Source organism: Hyperolius riggenbachi, chromosome 7 (assembly GCF_040937935.1).
Source record: "Hyperolius riggenbachi isolate aHypRig1 chromosome 7, aHypRig1.pri, whole genome shotgun sequence".
Lineage (NCBI taxonomy): Eukaryota > Metazoa > Chordata > Amphibia > Anura > Hyperoliidae > Hyperolius > Hyperolius riggenbachi.
In genome coordinates, this window is record NC_090652.1 from 296,555,551 (window position 1) to 296,577,088 (window position 21,538).

General features: G+C 44.4%; 1 protein-coding gene across 10 annotated transcripts in view; it reads right to left on the reverse strand.

Annotated features, from left to right (window-relative positions):
* ASIC4 (acid sensing ion channel subunit family member 4) overlaps positions 1-21,538 on the reverse strand; it is a 949,912-nt gene that overhangs the window by 101,766 nt on the left and 826,608 nt on the right. The window contains exon 1 of one of the 10 annotated variants that reach the window (XM_068246017.1): positions 1,590-1,603. The exons of the other annotated variants lie outside the window; for them this stretch is intronic. The gene's annotated coding sequence lies outside the window, so the exon portion shown is untranslated. Of the gene's footprint in view, positions 1-1,589; positions 1,604-21,538 lie in introns of those variants that run through there. 10 annotated transcript variants of the gene reach the window in all.

Below are 21,538 nucleotides of genomic sequence, written 5' to 3' on the forward strand. Positions count from 1 at the left end.
TGACCCGCGATTATTAATTGTGAGGCCGGGAGTATACATCGTGTGTTCATAAATAATCGCCACAAATGGGAGGTCTCTGAAGCCAAATCAGATTTATTAGATGCAGAGGTGTTCTGTGTGCCTCATTTATCAAAGCCCAGAGCAATAAAAAAAAAAAAAAAACCTCACCCGTTCTACTTTTCTCCATCCTGCAGATTGTTTACATTCAATTAGATCAAATCTTTTCATTTCAGTAGGACAGCAAAAATATCTCAGCAAAAATATACATTGAGGCTACTTACACACCAGGACGTTGCGTTTAGGGGACATTATAGGGCACATAACGTACCCCTAACGCAACGCCTGGTGCTCTCTGATGTGGACGTCAGAGTGAGCCGCGTTGTGCAGCTCACTCTGACGTCCGTGATGCCGTGATGCGTACTCTTGGACGCATGCGGCATCACGTGGTCCCGCCCGGCCAATCGTCGCACAGATCGGCCGCTCCAGGAAGTAAACACTGCATGTCACTGAGTGCAGTGAATATTAATAAGCCATGTGCCTGGCCGCTCTCCACTCCTCCCCAACACTACTGAGCATGTGCGCACAGTCGCGCATAACGCACAGCATGCAGCACTCTCAACGGATGTGCTGCGTTACAATGTAACGCAAGGTGGGCACTGTGAACAGCGCATTGATTTTTCATTACTGTGCGGTGGGGCTGTGTTACAGGCTGCTCTAACGTGCGCCTGTAACGTCTTACTGTGAAAGCAGCCTAAAAGGACTCCGAGCACCTCTCATGGGCATGCCTTTAAGACTCTGACCAGTACTGCAAAGTACTCAAAGATACATGCCTTTATGTAGCTTGTGCTCTCCTCTTTCATTTGATGCCTGAATTGCCGTTCTACACCGAATAGTTTTCATTTGATTGCAATTTAAAAATCACGGCTGCCATCTTGGCTATGTTATAACTTCCGAGTCACCCCTGTCTTCTCTGTTAGAGAAGTGCATCGCTGAATGAAGCAGGAAGAGGAAGTGACACGTGTGGCCATTGCACAACTTTGTTGGAAGTCGTCTGGCTTAAAGGCATGCCCATGAGAGGTGTTCAGAGTCCCTTTAACAGTTGCCATACATCTAGCTAAGATGGGCAGACAAATCTCTCCCTAATCAATTCCTGATCAACTTCATGCTGAAATTGAACTGGAAGGTCAATCCTTAATTTAAGTTCTTCGGTAGAAAGTTCTTCGGTAGAAGGGTAACTTCCATGGGTGTAACAATCACCCCTGCAACCCCTGCCATCGCAGGGGGCCCCTCCTCCTCCATCTCCCCAACCGCAAGTGCAGCCAATTAGCAAAAAAAACCTCCCTGTTGCTCACAAAAACCGTGTGCAGAAGGATGTGTAATTTTTTTCAAGGCTTTCAGACACTGCTTAACAGCAGAACACTCTCTGCTGCCATTCGCCGGCTCCTGATCACATGACCAGCATGGGGTTCGGGGACCAAGGGGGCCCCATGCTACCATTTTTGCAGGGGGGCCCTGTTAAGTGTAGTTACACCTCTAAGTTCACTATACAATGCAAGTCATTTTGTAACAGAATGCGGGTAAATGTTTACCTTTCACTTTTACTGGCCAGGTGACAAAAAAAAAATCAGACTAAACTGAATGGAAACCATGACGACGGTACATGGTTTAGAGAACAGCAGGACTTCCCAGAATTCTTATCTGTTCCTTGGTTCCCTGTTTACTGGGAAGTCGGAACGGAGGTACCAAACTTCTGGCATCCCCTGCCCTTGTCTCGATGTCTATCGCAATGACCCATACAGTATATTACTCAGGGAAGAGAAGGAGGATGGACACGTATGGAGGGATGCCGATGAACTGGTTTTTCTGCAATTTATTTTTGTTAGTTGGATTAATCCCTTTCCCCCTTCCTCTCAGTAATCCCAGCTTAGAAGATCTGGAAGCTGCTGTGCAACACGTGAGAAGCCCTGAAGGCATCCAGGAGTGCCACTAATCTACACATGCAATGTAGAGAGATGATTTGGTTAGGGAAATCTACCTTTTTAAATATACACTCCAATAAAACTTTAGCACGAAAGTGTATACACTTGCTGGAACAGTTTATTGAAAACACATGTACATTTCTTATTTATGCAATTATAGAATTAGCCATTAATTTGGCAGCAGTGGCAGTTCATGAACACATGCAGATCCAGGTCAGAAACTTCATAAAATAATATCAAAACAGCAGATAGTAAATAATAGTGTGACGGCGTCCTTAACCAACTTAACCACTTAAGGACCGCAGGCTTACACCCCCCTAGTGAGCAGGCTATTTTTTACAATTCAGTGCCTTGCAGCTTTACTAGCTCGCTGCAGAGCCATACAAGTCAGCACACAAATGGATCACCCCCTTTCGCCCACCAACAGAGCTTTCAGTTGGTGGGCTCTGATTGTTGCACTTTCAAAAACGTTTTGCTAATGTAAGTCTATGGTGCTGAGACTCCTAGAGCAATTGTCATTAGGGCTAATCGCAATCACAGGACATGCAGCATTTTGCCAGCGTTTGGATTTAATACAGTACCAAAATCACCAGAAATAGCATTGTGAATCGCTTTCAAAACACCTACACAAAGAGCTAGCGATTGCGTTTTGCATTTTGTAGTGGGTTCCTGGCCTGAGAAACACTTCCTATATGTATACATTGCGGTATATTGGTATTTAACTCCACCCTCCCAGTGATGAATAGCCTAGGCTATCTAGTTGTACAGTCTTCTGCCCCAGAACACTCTGGAAAACCAGGTGTTGTTTCCGCTCACTTCAGAACACACAAACATTCCGCAGTTACTAACCTTGCCAACCGCAAAGATGTCGCAGCCTGTCATAATTTTCAGAATGTAAATCCGAGAGAGAAAAGAGTTGACAAAGGGCGATGGGCAATTTGGGCAACCATTGACTAAATCCTTTATAAATGAATATTGTAAACTTTGAGCAATTTTAATCATTAAGTTACATTCAGTAAAGTTCCTCTTTAAGAATGTAGCTTTAAAGTTTTTACTGTCTAAGTTGAATGAAAACAGGTTTTTGATATTCTTCAGCTCCCATAAAGACAACTCTTAACCTATTGACCTTTTTTATTTGTTACCTGCACTCAGATGTCTTTCTCAGCCACACAAGAGTTTTATCAGCTTTAGCTAGTTATCAGTGTGAGCTATGCTACACTCTGACTGCAGAGAAAGTGTCATTTAAAGCCTTTGATGCTTAGCCCTTGGGGTACATTACAGGAGTAATCCCAAATCATGGGCCCTTTTAGCAAAACTAGGGCTGGATTTGTACTCTTTACTGCCCTAGGCCACTGTCACCAGCCACCCCCCTTTCAGTATAGGTAGCGAGATGACCCCTCCCTCCTTCCCTCCAGTATAGGTAGCCTGATGACCCCTTCCCCCTTAGTTTAGGTAGCCAGATGACTACCTTAATCCCTCCTTTTCCCACTCCCCCCTTTTCAGTATAGGTAGCAAGCTCGCCTTCACACAGCAGCAGCCATCAGTGTCACTCATTTATCCACTCCTCTCCAGTGCAGAAGCTTCATCTTCCTTTCTATCTCTAATGCTGCACAAGTCCATAGCCACCGGCCACAATGCAAACATGCACATGGAGCAAGGTGGCTGCTGCACAGGCGGCTAGCAGTAGAGTACCGCGGTCAGGCACTCGCCTGATCTCCCTGCATTGCAGCATTTACAAGCTTGCAAATGCTGCACCAGTTTAGCCTGCTGCTTTGGTGCCCTTGCTCCTGTGGTGCCCTAGGCCATGGCCTAGGTGACCTTGGCCTAAATCCGGCCCTGCAATGCACCCCTCCACTCCCCCGTTTTCTTATCCCTTATCTTGGTGGTCATGCAAGGGTCATAAAACAAGTGCAGCTATCATGATCTTCACACCCATAACAAGTATAGCCACAAAAACACCTGAGAGGATGGGCCCTGGAGGGAGCGGAGGTTAGTAGTTAGTGGGCCCACCACAGCTGTGGGCTCTCCTGCCATCACAGGGGCTGATCTCAAGTAGTCACACCCCTGGTATATTCTCACACATCAAAGATAACTGAGAGGGAAGAAGAGCTCAGATCGGCTCGGTTGCAGACTGATCCTGGATCTCTAGCATGATTAGATTTGTTTGTATTTTGAAAGCAAGAGATGTTTGTGTAATTTGGCAGCAGTCCTTATATCGCAGCAGGCTTCCCTCCTGTAAATACAAGAACAAGAAGCTAAGCCTTTGGGAATCTAGCAGCCTCTTCATGCTTAGATTTTAAAAAAGCAAACATTTCTCTCTACGCTGATAGGTGGTGGCTGAGGAAGATGTCTGATGTGCCAAACAGTGGCTTCTGTCTCTTCTTTTTACCCCTCGTTTATTTACACATGCCTTTTATCTAAACAATGTGAGACACAAGATATGGAAAATGAGAAAAATTATACTTTTTTTTAGTGCTAAGTTTAAAAAGAAACTTTACTGGATATAACTTAACCATTTCCATACCAGCAGGCTCTGCCCTCTTAAAGAGAACCAGAGATGAAGCACCCTCTTGTATTTTACCTTATAAATCAGTGGGAACATGACAGTAAAAACCTATTCTGCTCTTTGTTTCATTGTTCTCTGTTTAATCTGACTGTTATCACCTCTGATAAGAATCCCCGACTGAGCACTCAGTCTAGCTTTGCTATGGAAAGATTATAGCTGAGTCTGTCTTCTCTGGTGTCTTTTCAAGCCCAAGCCTGCCCCCTTGTGGCTCTGCTATAATGACTCAGCTATAATTATTCCCTGCAAAGCCAGACTGAATACTCAGTCCGGGATTCTTATCACAGCTGATAACAGACACTTTTAGCAGTGAGGATGAAACAGAGAGCATTTTAAGTGTTTTCTCTAATGTTCTTACTGATATATATGGTAAAATACACAAGGGTGCTTCGTCTCTGGTTCCCTTTAAGAACCAGAGACTGCTAGTACGATAAAACAACGCCTCCTGATGAATCGCCACGTTAATCCGCCACTCCCGCCGGTCACGCCGCTCTGTCCCCATCCTCAGGTCCCTCTCTCTGTCATCCCTATGGTGGCAGAGCGAAGTGCGCCGGTCAGGAACCGCTTTCATTGGCTCCTGGCCCTGTCAATTAATGTAAGCCAATGGGATTCGCTTACAGTGATGACAGGGCCAGGAGCCAATGAAAATGGCTCCTGATTGGCTCACAGAGCTCTGCCATCATACAGACGGCAGGGTGAGTGTATTGCAGCAGGGAAAAAGCGGCAATCGGAGATAAAGGTGCAACTGCAAGGCGGGATGATTGAAATCTACATCCTGTCAGATCCACACTGCCACATGCAGGACGTAGATTTCACCTGCATCGGTCCGCAAGGAGTTAAAGAAGAACTGTAGTGAAAATAAAGTAATGAATAAAATTGCTATTCAGTGCCATTTTATGGAGGGGGAGTCACGACCGAAAGAGAAAAGAAAATATAGGATATAATGTGCACAGGGTAGGTATGCTGCTCATATGTTTATTTTCATATATGTTGTCCTCAGATAAGCTGTGGTTTAAATGTATCACTGATGCCAGTGTTTTTACTACCGGTAAAGTGCATCACTGTGTAATATCGTTCCCCATCTGTGTAGTAAATGGGAAATTCAGTTGATCTCCCAGAGTGCTCTGGGGCAAAAGGCTGTGTGACATCATAGCCTAGGCTAAACATTACAGCAATAAATTAATATTAGTATTTATATAGTGCCAACATCTTCCGCAGCGCTGTACAGAGTATATTGTCTTGTCACTAACTGTTCCTCAGAGAGGCTCACAATCTAATCCCTACCATAGTCCTATGTGTGTGTATGTATTTTGTAGTGTAGGTGTCATAGTCTAGGGACAATTTTAGGGACAGACAGTGTCTTTATATGAAGGTGTCACGGATTGAGGTAACTCAGCACCATGGACAGTGTCTCTATATGAAGGTGCCAGAGATGGAGCTAGCTCAGCACCATGGACAGTGTCTCTATATGAAGGTGTCACAGATTGAGGTAACTCAGCACCATGGACAGTGTCTCTATATGAAGGTGTCACAGATTGAGGTAACTCAGCACCATGGACAGTGTCTCTATATGAAGGTGTCACAGATTGAGGTAACTCAGCACCATGGACAGTGTCTCTATATGAAGGTGCCAGAGATGGAGCTAGCTCAGCACCATGGACAGTGTCTCTATATGAAGGTGCCAGAGATGGAGCTAGCTCAGCACCATGGACAGTGTCTCTATATGAAGGTGCCAGAGATGGAGCTAGATCAGTACCATGGATAGTGTCTTTCTATGAAGGTGTTGCAGTGAAGCAGTGACGCATTGTGTGAGACATCATATGCTCACTCCCAACTGAATAATTGCAAATACCTCTCTATGGGGTTGATTCACTAAGCTGCGCTGCTACTGCAGTGCAGCTTAATGACAGCAGCGAGTGTTATAATCTCCAGCGTATGCTGACAGCCAGCCTATTGGGCCAATCAAAGTGCAGAAATCTCGTCCTTTGAAGCCATTGGACTCGCGGGGCTCAGGGCGTTTCAGTGTAGTGCTCATTAAGTTTAACTAAGTGCTCTTTAACCTTCTTGGCGGTATTAATGAGCTCAGCTCGTCCATGACTGCCAGAGGACGCCGCTCAGGCCCCGCTGGGCTGATTTTCACAATTTTTTTAAAAACACGCAGCAAGCAAATCGCCGCTACCCGCCGCGTAACGGCCCTCCCCCCGCTGAGACCCCGGCGCAGCCTGGCCAATTAGTGCCAGGCAGCGCTGAGAGGTGGATCGGGACTCCGTCTGTCGTCACGACGTCGATGATGTCATCGCGATCGTCGTCATGGCGACGGGGGAAGCCCTAAAGGAAATCCCGTTCAGAACGGGATTTCCTTAGGTGAAGACGCGCCGGCAGCGATCGGAGGGGCTGGGCGGAGGCCGCAGGGAGGGGGGCATCATGTAGCTAGCGCTAGGCTAGCTACATGATTAAAAAAAAAAAAAACTGATGCGCCGCCACCCTGGCACAGTTAATAGAACGCCAGGGTGGTTAAAATACTGTAGCATAACGTAATTTAGTAGTGCACACTATGGCTGCATAGTGTGTGCTGGAGATTATAGCACTTGCTGCTGTTATTAAACTGCTCTGCTGTAGCAGCGCAGCTTAGTGAATCAACCTCAATATTTTAAGAAGGCAAACTTCTCTTTTACATTGCATTTTAGTAAGGAGGCGTTTTGGTCTCTTTCAGCCCCTTACAACATTCCTGGGAGTTCTGGTTTGCCATGAGCTTGCTGGGAAATCTGTAACTCTGTGTGCTTCAAGTCCTATCCCATAGAGTCATATTAATCCATGCCATGCACTGATGAGAACCAACCAGTCTGAAACAGTCTGTAAGTATGTTGTATTATTGTGGCTCTCTACGTACGCCTCTATGAATCTTCTTCCCACACTGTCCTCCAGTCCTCTGCCGCTGCCTGGGGCCCTCTGGAAAATTGGGGCCATGGTGTTCTTCTGGCACAAGCGTAGCTGCGCTGCACCCGTAAGAGCACAGCTGCACCTACGCAGTGGAGGGGAGCCGCTCATACACGAGCACCTCTAAATTATAGAGCAGGCGTGGCCATACTCACACAGGCGCAGTACGGATGTGCTCGTGCCTGAAGAGGAGTGCAGCCACGATGCTCCTACCAACAAGCCCTTGTCGGTAATCTGCAGGGGGTCCGTATTCGGCAACTGGGGACCAGAGGACGACGTAGGAAGCCTTGACAGGATCAAGAGGCTTCCCTCTTCTTAGGTACGTATTTACTTTTTGAACTTTTTAAAGCCTTGGGTACACTTTGATCCGTATCTAAAAATTATTTTTAAAATTAAATAGTCATTTGACTATGACCTCGTGAAACGAATATGGTCATTTCGGTGCCCGGGACTCAGTGCCAAGCGTCGAAACTGCGTGCAGCCATAGCACTAGTGCTATGCAACGTACCCCGTATAAGCGTAACTCGGGGATCTGGCGATCGACAGACCCCAAATTACATCTCCGTTGAGTTGCTATGACTTGGAGGGGGAATAGTATTTAGTCATTTGTGCATGATAAAATTTGAGAAGCTTTCACCTTAAAGAGAATCCGAGGTGGGGTTCTGACAATGCAATCCACGTACAGAGGCTGGGTCTGCCTATACTGCCCAGCCTCTGTTGCTATTTCAATCCCCCCTAAGTTCCCCCTGCACTCTGCTATCCCTCATAAATCACAGCTGTGCTGTGCGGACTGTGTTTACATCTGTACTGTCAGTCTGCGTGCTCCCCCGCCTCCTGCATAGCTCCGGTCCCGCCCGCGTCCCTTCCCTCCAATCAGCGTGGAGGGAAGGGACACAGGCGGGGACCAGAGCTATGCAGGAGGCGGGGGCAGCAGCAGACTGACAGTACAGAGATAAACACAGCCCGCTGTGACACACTGCGTGTCGGCAGCGCGGCTGTGATTTATGGGGGATAGCAGAGCGCAAGGGGGGCTTAGGGGGGATTGAAATAGCAACAGAGGTTGGGCAGTATAGGCAGACCCAGCCTTTGTATGTGGATTGCATTGTCAGAACCCCACCTCGGGTTCTCTTTAAACCTCAAATCTGAATGTTACTTCTCCAGTTACTGCCTCCAGTTCTCATCCAACCGAATTGTATTTAGCATTGCCGTGATTACAGCGGCAACAGGGTGTGCCGTCATTCGGATCGCCCTGCGCCCAGCTTACCGGCGCCCAAATGACACGCGCGCTCGTGAAAGATCTGACCTGAATCTGACTAAGTTGATATGAACTCTTGTGACATTCTCCTAACAGCAGGGGTATATTAATGGGTGCTACATTCAGGATCCATTTAGCCCATTTAAGGAGTTGGGAACATTTTCTATCACGGCCAGCAGTAGATTCAGGTAAAAAAAAAAAAAAATCGGCAAAAAAAAGCCATTTTCACTACATGCTGCCTAACTATCTACTGGAACTTATCCAACTCTGAGTTAAAGCAAAACTGAAGAGAAATAAAAACTCATAATATAAAGAATTGTATGTGTAGCACCAAAAAGAGTCTCATATTTTTATTTTTAGTTATATAACTTTTTTTTTTTTTTTAATAACACTGCATCATTCTGTCCCATTTGCAGTTCAGAAACCACACTCTGTCTTTTAAGCTATAAAACAAAGCTGCAATAATGACCCTTTGAACTTTCCTGCAGTAAAACCTTATCTCATGCTGTCTATCACTGCCTGTTTCAGTGCTTCAGTAAACAGGACTGTATTGCACCCAGTGGGTCGAATAGCTCAGATAAACTCTTGTAAATAGATAACAACTGAAAATGTTTAACTATTCCTGTACTGGAAAACAACATTAAACTCTTTTCTTTGCTACTAATGTTCTATTTCTTTGCTGTACTACACATAGAATTCATTATCTTGTAAGGAGGAGGAGGGGACACCGAGAGACCAATATAGTGTAATACATACTGGTATAGATTGATAAATGTAGAGTAGATAAGTAATACTCAGAAAACAGGGTTACCTCCAAGGCAACCACTGTAAATGCAGGTGGGGAGATTAGACCTGTCCTCACTCAGGATTAAGAAGCCACTCTCTGTTTATCAGAAGAAAGAAGGGGGTAAAAACACCCCTCCACCCGAGGTGGACACTGGTATAGTATGCAGAGAACAGAGGTGCCAAAAGGATACAATTCACATTTTTTTTTTAAAAGCTAAGGAGGCAGTGGTGGACTTACCTCCTTGAAGCAGATACATAGGCCTCAATTCACTAAGCTTATCTCCTGTCTTTAATAACGTTTCTATAGTTATCACCATGGTGACGAGGCATGTAGTATTTAGGAAACATTTTACCTCAGGCAAACCTAAAGTTAACTCTTCAGTCTTTAAGTTAACTCGTCAATCCTTAAAATAACTCCAGAATTCTAGACAGGCTGTTAATTAACTGCATGTGAAAATAACTACAGAGGAGGTAACTTAACTACTGAGGAGGTAATTTAACTACAGAGGAGGTAACTTAAGGAATGAAGAGATAACTCTCTCACTGTGTGGAGGTAAGTTTTCTCTTGCCTTATTATCTCCAGCATGATCTTAGTGAATTGAGGCCATAGACTGTCAAATTCAAGAAAGACAAACTTATTGACATACTCCGAATACAATTGATAAATGTACAATTGTATTCGGAGTATGTCAATACATTTATAAAAAATATAAAAAAGAGAGAACCGAGAGCCCAATATAGTGTAGTACGTCAAAGCAAATGTAAAATGAAAAGAGTATAGGGTAATAATCACAAACCAGGGTTACCTCCAGGCAACCACTGTATAAGCAGGTGAGGAGATTGTCCTGTCCTCACTCAGGAATAAAAAGTCTCTCTCCGTAGATGTGAAGAACGAAAGGGGTGTGTCCCTCCACCAAGGGTGGATATTAAACGTGTACTCCTATCTTTTACTGCCTGATGAAGTGGGCTGAGGCCTACGAAACACGTTGCGATTAACCCCTGGAGTGTACCAATAAATATATCTTGTCTTGATTACACAGTTTGATGTGTCTGCTTACAGGAGGTAAGTCCACCACTGCCTCCTAAGCAATTTTTAATCTTTTAAATATTGATTTTATACTTTTGGCGCCTCTGTTCCGTCTTTTCAATATGTCAATAAATGTATCTTTCTTGAATTTGACAGTCTATGTGTCTGCTTCAAGGAGGTAAGTCCACCAATGCCTTCTTAGCTTTTTAAAAAAAAAATTAAGTGAATTTTATCCTTTTGGCGCCTCTATTGGCTGTATACTATATCATTATACTAGCATCATTATCTCATACGTTTATTTTCTCTCCAGGTTTGCTTTAAATATAGAAGGCTCCAGCTGGTTGCTATGGGCGACCCGCACTTCGGACATGTTTGATAGATTAGCTTCCATAATTCTCATCTCCAGTCGCTAGTGAAGATCGTTCCCATTTAAAGATAATCATTAAGTGGATAATGCTTAGCTATGCTTAAAAACAATACCTTATTAACTATGGTAATGCTATCAGACAGCGTCTCTCCCGAGTGGGGAGCAGATGACATTGATGAAACGCTGCGAGCTCTCAGAAGATGGATTTGTGAGGAGAAAAGGAGCTCCAGGGGAGAGCAGATTATCCCAAACTACCTTGTTCAGGTGGAAAAGTACAGGAAAACTTCATAACTTTAAGCAGACTCAGTATTATTCGCACTGCGCACACAGCGGCCCGGCGGGTAATTGAAGGGAAAACTCAGTGATGATAAAAATCACCGGTTATCTTGTATACGCAGTGTTCCCCAACCCTGTCCTCAAGGCCCACCCACAGTGCAAGTTTTGTGGAAATCCACAGAGGTAGTTAATCAGCTCTGCTGAGACACTAATTACCTCACCTGTGAATGTTTGTGGTTTTCTGCAAAACATGTACTGTTGGTGGGCCTTGAGGACAGGGTTGGGGAACTCTGTATAGTATCTGTTACAAAAAGGAAGAAAACTGCCAACTAGACAGCAACAAAGCCTACTGAAGAGATTATAGATTAATAACCTGAGAATATAAACTACAAGTATCAAATGACTTCATTAACCTCCTTGCCGGTCTAAAAAATCCGGCAAGGAGGCAGCGCCGCACTTTTTTTTTTTTTTAAATCATGTAGCAAGCCCAGGGCTCGCTACATGATAGCCGCTGAGCGGCAGCATCCCCCCACCCACTCCGATCGCCTTCGGCGATCAGAGTATGCAGGAAATCCCGTTGAGAACGGGATTTCCTGCAGGGCTTCCCCGGTCGCCATGGCGGGGCGGGATGACGTCACCGACGTCATGGACGTCGGGATGTCACAGGGAATCCCGAACCGCCCCTCAGCGCTGCCTGGCACTGATTGGCCAGGCTGCGCAGGTGTCTGGGGTGGGGGGGGCGCGGCTCGGCGCAGCGGGTAGCGGCAGCGATCGCGTACTACACGCAGCTAGCAAAGTGCTAGCTGCGTGTAGGAAAAAAAAATTATGCAAATCGGCCCAGCGGGGCCTGAGAAATCCTTCTGCGCAGGTTACCCCGAGCTGAGCTCGGGATAACCGGCAAGGAGGTTAAGAGTTAAGGGGCAACATTCCTATGTTCACAGCAAATTTCATAAACACTACAAGCCCCTGTCACACAAGGCCGCTTTCTTTGCATTGCGTAACCCTTTCTGCACGCAGGGTGCAATGAACACAACAGCAATGAAAGTCTAAGTCTATGCCCCTGATGAGTCAATGGTGACGAAATCGATCGGGCGGAGTCTGATGCGGAAGTGCGTTCCTGAGCGGCTGTGAGGCGGGCACGGAAGGACACACTACCGACCGAGCGCGCGGCGGAGGTGGAGTGAGCCACACGGAAGCCCGGAGCCTGCCTACCCGCCCATCATTACGGGGGAGAGCCCGTTTAATCAAATTACTCTAAGCGTGTATCATTGAGGAGCATGTGAGTGTATCAGTTTTTTAGCAATAAACCTTTTTAAACGTTACTGTACTATATGAGGTTTTTTATTGAGGTGATGACATAACACTACAGCAGCAGGAGGATATCTGGAGGAAAAAATCTTTACACTTGGTGCCTGAGAGGTTGGGGACGACCCGGAAACGGTCCCAAGGCTCTTTTGGACCACTTAGTTGGTCTAAGATTGCGGTGAGTGGCACACAAAGGGTGTGGTGGTGGCCTATCCCTTTGTGAAGACTACAGGCAACAGCATTCGCTTCAATTTGATTGAAGAATCCTCACATTGATATTGGACTTTTAATGTTTATATGGTCTTTAGGGTTTGGCCATTGTGCAATAATACACCGTGAGCGCTACCTCTTCTCTATATGAAGGTGTCAGAGATGGAGGGAGCTCAGTACCATGGACAGTGTCTCTACATGAAGATGTAAGAGATGGAGGTGACTCAGTACCATGGACAGTGTCTCTGTATGAAGGTGTCAGAGATGGAGGGAGCTCAGTGCCATGGACAGTGTCTCTACATGAAGATGTAAGAGATGGAGGTGACTCAGTACCATGGACAGTGTCTCTGTATGAAGGTGTCAGAGATGGAAGGAGCTCAGTACCATGGACAGTGTCTCTATATGAAGGTGCCAGAGATGGAGGTAGCTCAGTGCCATGGACAGTGTCTCTATATGAAGGTGTCAGAGATGGAAGGAGCTCAGTCCTATGGACAATGTCTCTGTATGAAGGTGTCAGAGATGGAAGGAGCTCAGTACCATGGACAGTGTCTCTATATGAAGGTGCCAGAGATGGAGGGAGCTCAGTACCATGGACAGTGTCTCTATATGAAGGTGTCAGAGATGGAGGTAACTCAGCACCATGGACAGTGTCTCTATATGAAGGTACAATATAAGCTGAACAGAGGCGCCAACAGGATAAAAACAGTAATTAAAAAGTTAAAAATTCGCTGAGAAGGCTATGGTGGCTCCGCCCCCTCCAAGCAAAAAACACAAAAGCTGTGTAATATAATCAGAATAAATTTATTGGTACACTCCAGGGTATAGATATACAACGCGTTTCGCGGGTATGAGCCCGCCTCCTCAGGCAGTAGAAGTAGGAGTACACAGCAATCTGTCAGCAACACACCTGGCGTGTGTTGCTGACAGATTGCTGTGTACTCCTACTTCTACTGCCTGAGGAGGCGGGCTCATACCCGCGAAACGCGTTGTATATCTATACCCTGGAGTGTACCAATAAATTTATTCTGATTATATTACACAGCTTTTGTGTTTTTTGCTTGGAGGGGGCGGAGCCACCATAGCCTTCTCAGCGAATTTTTAACTTTTTAATTACTGTTTTTATCCTGTTGGCGCCTCTGTTCAGCTTATATTGTACTTTACATCCACCCTTGGTGGAGGGGGATACCCTCTTTCTCATCTACAGAGAGCGACTTTTTAATCCTGAGTGGGGACAGGTCAAACTCCTCACCTGCCTATACAGTGGTTACCTGGAGGTAACCCTGGTTTGTGAGTATAATTTTACTCTTTTATATTATACTAATTGCCAAAACTTACTACACCATATTGGGCTCTCGGTTCTCTCTCTTTTTCTATATGAAGGTGTCAGAGATGGAAGGAGCTCAGTACCATGGACTGTGTCTCTATATGAAGGTGTCAGAGATGGAGGTAACTCAGTACCATGGACAGTGTCTCTATATGAAGGTGTCAGAGATGGAGGTAACTCAGTACCATGGACATTATTTTTGTAACTAGGCATTACATACTGTAAACAGCTCAGTACCACAAAACAATGGTCAAAGGTTATTACTTTGGGTAGATCGAAAATTCCCAAAATTTGCAGATCTTCACTGACCCTGGAAGAACTAGCCATGCTAGAAAATGAAAGCCACTAGCTACTGATAACGTTTATTTATTGGAAGATGTTGGAATTGATAGGCTCTTAGCTCAGCCAGTGGAGAGTTGCATGTTAAGGGAATTCTCCATTCAACTTTGGTTATCAGGAGTGACAAGGAAAAAATATCCTAATATGCTAATGAGCTTCAACCAGGAGGCTGGGATTAGCAAATCTCAGTTTGCAGCATCTGATCCAGTAAACCAGCAGGTGTCTTTATAGTTCAGTGATAGGACTGACGACTCTTTCCCTCCTGTATGTACATATTTTTAGTATGTTTGCAGAATTATTCACCCTTTACTAGTTACTACATCTGTATCTGAGTTCAGCACTAGGGACAAGTTCCTTATGGCAGGGCAAGTTCTTGCAGTACCATGGACAGCATCAATTTATATGCTGAAGGAAGTTCAGTACTATGGACAGTGTCTTTATAACGGCATTGTACGGTGGAGGTAATTCAGTGATATTCAGAACCATGAATAGTTCTTCTATGACCGAGTACAATATGAGACATGGCCATTGTTTTTATAAACAAGGTATGGCAAGCTGGGGGTGACCCTGTATACAAGCTATATGACAAGGTGGTAGCGACCCGTAACTAAAGATGAAAATGACCTCCTCTTTGCAAAATCCAAAGGTCAATTTTCTGTACTAAAACTCCTCGAATTATTCTCTTCCTTTGATCATTGGTCATTCTCTGCTTCTCCCGACACTCTCGTCACTCGGTGTCAGGGGCCTAGAACATTCTTGGATCTGCTCCTGCCTATCTGGCTGTTCTTTCACTGTCTCCTATTCCAACATGAACTCCTCTCCACGCCCGCTATCTATTGATGTACCTCCTTCCTTTACGCTGATGACACCCAAATCTACCTCTCAGCTCTTGACCTCTCTACACTACTATCTCGAATCCCCGACTGTCTATCTGCTTTTTCTGCACTCATGTCATCCCGCTTCCTCAAACTTAACATGACCAAAATGGAGATTGTGATATTCTCTCCTGTTCTCTCTACTCTACCTATAGTTACCATAAATGTAGAAAATACCCCAATAACCCCAACTCCCAAAGCTCACTGGGGGTAACACTGTATTCATTTAAACAACATATTAATGTATTAATAACCTCCTGCAGCTTTCATCTCAAACATTCATCTAAAAAATCTCTTTCCAAATCCCTCTATTGTTTCATGTCCTACCTCACAGAGCCATATTAATCCATGCGAAGCACTGATGAGGACCACCAGTCTGAAACAGTCTGTATGCATGTTGGATTAGTGAAGCTCTGTAATATTAACTGCTTCCCGACCGCCTCGATAGGTGTCGGGAAGCTGGCAGCCCCAGGACCGCGTAACGCCGAAAGGCGTCAAGTCCTTGCCGCTATTTGACTGTTAGATGGCGAAACCGCCATCTATTTACACTGTACAGCGCTGCGATCTATGGCAGCGCTGTACTGGGGATAGCCGTGTACTGGGGATAGCCTCCGCTCAAAGTGCGATCGGCTCTCATAGGCTGATGTCTATGAAAGCTGATCACCGTAATTGGTTGCCGGGGGAGGGAGGGGTAATATAAAAATAAATACAAAAATGATACATTTATTAAAAATAAAATTACAAAAAAATTAATGGAAAAAAAAAACGCTGCAGCAGCGTTCAGAGCCCACCAACAGAAAGTTCTGTTGGTGGGCTGAAAAGGGAAGAGGGGGGGGGGGATTCATTGGTGTGCTCAGTTGTATGGCTCTGCAGCGAACCATTAAAGCTGCAGAGCACCAATTTGAAAAAATAGCCTGGTCACTAGAGGGTGTAAGCCTGTGGTCCTCAAATGGTTACCAAGCTGACACATCATTGCATCCCAGTGGTTCTGGGGGTGTGGCTAGCTTGCAGGGACAACCAAGGATGATTTGCATATTCAGCAGTGATGCATTGTGGGACACCCCAATTGCTCACCCCAACCTGAATAATCACAAATACCTTCTGTTATAAGAAGGCAAAGTTCTGTATCAAAATTCAATGCAAACTCAGAATCTGAGCAATTACAAATTAATTCGAAATTCTGTGCAAAAGTTCGAGAGTTCAGTAGATTCGGAATTAGTTGATTTCAACCATCCCTACTGATTGCTATTAGAAGTCACCTTCTTCAACCCTCCGTTTTGTAGAGCTATAATTAGTGATGATCGTAATCTGCTTATTACAATTACCGTATATACTCGAATACAAGTCGACCTCGTGTATAAGTCGACTCCAATATTCAACCCTCTTAAGCTGGATTTTTTTTTATTGACTCAAGTATAAGTCTACCCAGCAAAGTTAATGGCTGCACTTGGTGCCCAGGAGGGGTTAATGACTGCACTGCATACAGTATTGCAGCCATAAAGCCCTCCTTTCCTATAAGTGCAGCCAATACCTCCTCCAGGGCCCCAAGTGCTTCAAATATTCACTCCCTTTTATACAGCAAAGTATTTCCCCTCTGCCCCTTTCCTTGGTAATTGTTGTGGCCAGGACTTTCAGACCTGTGCTTTCTTGGCATGTCCTTTCCTCAAAGTTTAACTTACCACTGGGTAAATTGCTGCAAATGGGAATGTCACTAATAGCAAACACATTACTCATTGTGCTCAGTGTTGCCCGTGACTCGTGTATAAGTCGACCCCCCTATACTTTTATGAAGTGAATCAGACCTAAATTATAGACTTATACTCGAGTATATACAGCACGTGAAATTTTCCTTAATTTTTCACAATTACAGCCATATGTAATTATGATTTGGACATTCAATTGATTTTAAATAATCCATTTGGAAATATGCAAACTTTAGTGAAATTTTTTTGCAGTCAATAGCAAAGCCCCCATACATGCTATCGTACCAAATGACAACACATATATATACATATACATATATACACATATATATATATATATATATATATCTATATATATATATATACACACATATACATATATATATAAAAGGGGATAGAGGAAACAAGGCAAAAAATAATTATTCAAAAAGACCTTATAGTTTTTGAGAAAATCTATTTTGAAAATGCAAAGTAAGGCTTATTTTACACTGCAAATCGCAATCCCGAGTTCCACTTCCAATCTGTGATTCAAATTTGCGATTTTCACTGGACGCTAGCAACACAATCGCAAACGGAAAATCGCATGTCAAATAGCATCAAAATTGGAAATCGAAATTGAATATATTGTAAAAGAGCCCTTAAAGGGAAGGTCCAAGCAAAAAAAAAAAAAATGAGTTTAACTTACCTGGGGCTTCTACCAGCCCCATGTAGCCATCCTGTGCCCTCATAGTCACTCACTGCTGCTCCAGTCCCCCGCTGGCAGCTTTCTGACCTCGGAGGTCAGGGCCGCATTGTGTACATTTTTACGCATTCCCGCTAGTGCAGGAACATTAACATATACATTTTTACGCGTTAGTGGTGCAACTCATACATTTTTGTTCCTGCACTATCTGGAATGCGTAAAAATGTATGCAATGCGGCCCTGACCTCCGAGGTCAGAAAGCTGCCAGCGGGGGACTGGAGCAGCAGTGAGTGACTACGAGGGCACAGGATGGCTACATGGGGCTGGTAGAAGCCCCAGGTAAGTGAAACTCATTTTTTTTTTTTGCTTGGACCTTCCCTTTAACATACGTAGCAATTTTGTTGATGATAGCATGTATGTTGGCTTTGCTATTAACCGCTAGAGTCCGAAAGAAAACACGCAAAAATTACATGAAATTGCGAAATGACAGTTACTGATTATGTTTACAAACAAAATTATTTACGATCTTTCCTGAAATCTGGCATTATGATTTTGCAACATAATTGTGAGCTAGAATGCAAAATTACAAATGCCAAATATTCATCACTAACTATAAGTTAGATCATTTAGCTCATGCTCATCACTGACTGCAATTTAAACCACAAAATAGTGTCCAGTTATTTATAAGCTTCTTTTTGGTTTTTGAGATATACTGTATTCTAAATAATCGAGAACTTTCACAGGCATAAACACAAGAAGAAGCAAAACACTAATAGCAGCAATATAAAAGAGCAGTAAAGCAACATTACAGCGACTTACTGCGGAAAAACAACATAAAAAAGAGAAAATTAAAAACAGCTTAGACAATAGCTCCGGGACAGTGAACAAGAGGACAAATAATGTTTACTGTACACCAAAAAAAAATCATAGAGAGAAGACACAGTGAGCAGGGGCGTAGCAATAGGGGCTGCAGAGGTAGTGCCCGCATCAGGGCCCTTGGGCCAGAGGGACCCTGAAGGACCCTCCCTCAACTACAGTATTAACTCTTTATTGGTCCTGTGCTCATAATAATCACTTCTATAGATACTTTGAATAGTGGTAATCATTAACAAACTTCTCCCCATCCCCTTCTTGCACCTCTGACACTATAGTTGCCCTTGGCAGGTTTTGGTGTGCCGTATCAATTATTATGTATTGTTATGCGTGGGGGCCCCATTGTAAAACTTGCATCGGGGCCCAAAGCTCCTTAGCTACGCCACTGACAGTGAGGCTGCATAGTGTGTAGGGTGAAGAAGGAGGCGCTCGGAGTATATGTATTGATGATGATTAGATTGTACTAGACAATATTCAAAATAAAAAATTAAAATAAACAAATAAATAAAAAAGTTCGATTGGTCCTACCTTATTAAAGTGGACCTTTCACTCGGTCAAAGAAAGATAGATTTTTATTTGGCACTTAAAAAGACAACGTGTTTCGCGGATAACCCGCTTCCTCAGGTCGTGTGGTATGCCATATGTGGTCAGTAGAAGAGCCAGGCACTTCTACTGACCACATATGGCATACCACACGACCTGAGGAAGCGGGTTATCCGCGAAACACGTTGTCTTTTTAAGTGCCAAATAAAAATCTATCTTTCTTTGACCGAGTGAAAGGTCCACTTTAATAAGGTAGGACCAATCGAACTTTTTTATTTATTTGTTTATTTTAATTTTTTATTTTGAATATTGTCTAGTACAATCTAATCATCATCAATACATATACTCCGGGCGCCTCCTTCTTCACCCTACTGATTAATCACCCCCTGTGTGGGGTTACCACTTCCGACGAGTGGACTCTTTTTTCTCTAGGAGCTGCGACCACTAACCAGATAAGGCCGAGCGGGGACGGTACTTCCTCGCATGCACAACAAGTGGTTGCCAGACTGGCAACCCAATTTTGTGAGTATAACAACTATACAACTACTGTTTTGATCCAAAATCCACATATCATACTACACCAGATTGGGCTCCCGGTTCTCCTCCCGTCCCTTTTTTTTTTTTTTTTTAGTATCCTTCAGGCTGCATAGTGTACTCGTTAAGGGCTCTGCCTCTGACACAGGAGACCTGGGTTCTCATCTCAGCTCTTCCTGTTCAGTAACCCAGCACCTATCCAGTAAGGAGCCACTAGGCAAGACTCCCTAATACTGCTAATGAGTGCCCCTAGCAGCTGCAGCTGGAGCACTTTGAATCTGCCAAGAGAAAAGCAAAATATGAATGTTATTTTTGTTTTGTTTTGTCTAGTAACTGATTATCTTCAACTTAGTTTGTTCTTGGAAATATCTCCCATGACACAGAAGACTTGTAGAGGGCAGCAGAAGCTAAGGAGATACATTCCCGTTCATTGCAGGGCCGACGTGAAAATAGCTTCGTTTTTGCAACACATAAAGCCATGTAAATTGCATTATTCATAATTTTGTGCAAATCACGGCCATTTAGTGGCATCAGAAAACAAGGAATAGCATTAATAATGTATAAAGCGCACTGGATTCATTTTCAGATAAAGACTCAACAGCAATGCATTATCGAGAGGTAATTATTATAGACACACAAGTGTAAACCGCCGCGTGTGGAGGAGAGACGTCAAGCGTTGGAAATAACGAGTAGAACGGCAAGAGTGGCAAGTATAAATGTAGAGGACGCTGCAGCATTTAAAAGGCAGAGTGTAACATTTAGAATGATCGACAAAGTAATGTGATCTGTGAACAGTAGTATAAAAGACACCATGAGGAAAAAAAAGCAATCCAAATCAATAAAGACAGAACTACAGAGGAGTAAGCATACAGAGAACTCGAGACAAGATAGGACTGCAGAGGAGGAACCAGAAGAGGGCAGCAATACAGAAAGATTACACTGCATGGGAGGAGCATGTTAATAGCAGTACTGCGGAGGAGGAGCCATCTGAGGAGTGCAATACAGAGAATAAGCCAGCAGAGGGCAACACTACTGAGGTAATCAGCATAATTACAAAAGTCAGGGGCGTTGATAGGTTTCTTAGAGATCTGGGGCACTTTTGGGCACTCCAGCTGAAAAATGGGTGTGGCCATGCACCAGAATGTGGGTGTGTTCATGGGTGGAGCCAAAGTTACATGAACTTAACAGCGGTCTAAGTAGGCCTGCCCAGCTAAATGTTGGATGTAGCCCCCTCTCCATTAATACAAGAAAAAAAAATGCAGCATATCCCATAAATAGGTAGTGCAGCTTAAACATAACTAGGCAGAGTTACCTGGCTTCTATACTTGCTGGTCTGGCTTTCTGCTGAGCAGCCAGGTTATCTGGCAATTTCCCCATAACATTCCCTGACCATCTAGTGGACCCCCTCCCATGCTCCCATGGGCCTCCTATTGAGGCACCACAACTCCCAGCATGCCACCATAGAATAACCAAAGCTCCCTGCATGCCCATAAAGGCAACACAGCACCCAGCGTGGCATCACAGCACCCAACATGCCCCCATAGAGGCACCACAGCACCCAGCATACCCCCATTGATGCACTATAGCTCCCTGCATGCCCGCCATTGAGGTAACAAAGCTCCCAGCATGCCCCCATAGAGTATTCACAGCTCCAAAGCTCCGGCTCTCCCTGGGGCACCCCAGAATAGATATCTTTGAGGCTAGCAATGCCCCTGACAAAGGTTAATAAGCTAAAAACAGGACTGCAGGAAGAACCAACAGAGGAAAATAAAACACAAGAGGAACCAGCAAAGGGCAGCACTAATGAGGGAAGTCAGGCAAAACTAGAGAGCTGTAGCAGGTTGAAAGCAAAACTGCGGAGGAGGGGTAAGCCAGCAGGGGGCAGCAGTGCAGAGGAACTGGAGCAGTGTAGCACCAAAAATTAACAGCTATAAGAGGGCACCACTTCAGAGGAAGTTAG